Raw genomic sequence first — 1669 nt, forward strand, 5'->3', positions numbered from 1 at the left:
GTCCGGGAGGAGAGGGGGTGCACTGTTGTAAATAGTAAATACCCATAAGTAGGTCCTTCGCGGAGGAGGGCAGGGGGCTGCCGGCACTGTCACCACCGGAGGTTTCTAGTTTCTTTGGTACTCAGCAGCCCAACATCCCATCCGAAGATACGTCCTTCAGCCTTCGGAGCTCCGCCACATCACTTTCGATTGGTTCTGTGGTCTTCGGCTTTGCGGCATCACTACTGATGGGTCATTCGATCCTCAGGGCACTGCAACATCGCCAACAAGGACAGTCTTGAACCATCACCCAAAGCGCTGTAGTGCCACATGCCAACATGTAGCGTAGATCCAGATGTATTTACCGGCTCATATCTTTTCTCATTAATGTCCTCTGAAGAGTGCGAGCTCAGTTATCACAGCGTATTTGTGCAGCAATCGATCATTAAATACGGACACTGGGTGCCCGTCGCACGATCGTGAGCTAAGATTGCCATACTACACGGAAGTTGTCGTAGGTAATTCTTCACTACGAGCTCACATTCCCCCGACGGCGTGACCCATGTGTGGCTGTGCAGGGTGCATGTGGAGTGTGGAGCTGCCGGCAAGCTAATTCTGTAAATCGGATTACACATGTCCACCGGGCTCAGGGTTGTCCCGGGTCAAAGGTCATAGTATGCGTGGGCGAGGCGAGTTCACTTCTGTCAAATGGGCTTCAGGTGGACCATTGTCAGCCGGAAAGTTCAGGCTCTACCGGTCAATCGGTTGTGGCTTTAATGAGAAATGAGCTAAGTCAACCAGCTGAAATTTTCAGTGAACCATTGAAGTAGGTTTATAATCGACCATTATTTTCAATACATTTTGGAAGATAGAGAAGGGAACCAAGGAAATATTTTCAGAGACATTTGTAGGTTTACTTAGATACCAAAGTGCCAATGAAAAGTGTAAAAGCTCCACTTGGCTCCGTTTGTCTTCAATTTCTCTCAAAGCACGCGTCGGAGAGTCCATTTAGGAAAGTGTCGAACGGCCGCCGCGGCCCTGACAGCTCACCGGGCCTGTGTGCTGAAACTCGAGACGCCGCTGCGGAGTGTGGACGTGTTTGGACCCGTGGCGGTCTTCGGTCGATTGTTCGAGTGTTTGAGTTGTGAACGATACAGAGGGAGCTGAAGTGTTGTCACAGGTGCTATAGAACACCTGCTCTTGCTGAATGGGATCAGGGCCACGGGACAGGTGTAACAAAAACTACAACAAAAAACCAAACAGGTGTAAATTGGGTTAGCGGTTATAGTACAATGGGTCACAGTTCCACCTTTGTTACATGCCATTCAGGCCATTCGATTTAGGTTGTTGATTAGCCTTATGTAGATTTTGAATAACGACTTATAAGATACTAAACGACTTTCATATATCAAACGATACCGCGTTTGTTTTTGAAAGTGTGCCTTTGGCCGCTAAGATTAGTTACTTCTATTTTCGTTTTATAAAGTTGTATTTTTATTATGTTTATTGTTTAAATGAAGCAACGATTTTACATTGCTCGAGGAACATTTTCCATTATCAATGACCATTGCATACTACTGTGATCGTAATTTGCATATATAAAGTTTCAGTATTCTTTTTTTTTTAATTGGCATTTCGTCTTAGCCGACCACGCCAACGCAGAGAGGTTCCGTTTGCATAAACGCGTAGC

The sequence above is a fragment of the Amphibalanus amphitrite genome, unplaced genomic scaffold, assembly GCF_019059575.1.
Source record: "Amphibalanus amphitrite isolate SeventyFive unplaced genomic scaffold, NRLGWU_Aamphi_draft 000570F_arrow, whole genome shotgun sequence".
Classification (NCBI taxonomy): Eukaryota; Metazoa; Arthropoda; class Thecostraca; order Balanomorpha; family Balanidae; genus Amphibalanus; species Amphibalanus amphitrite.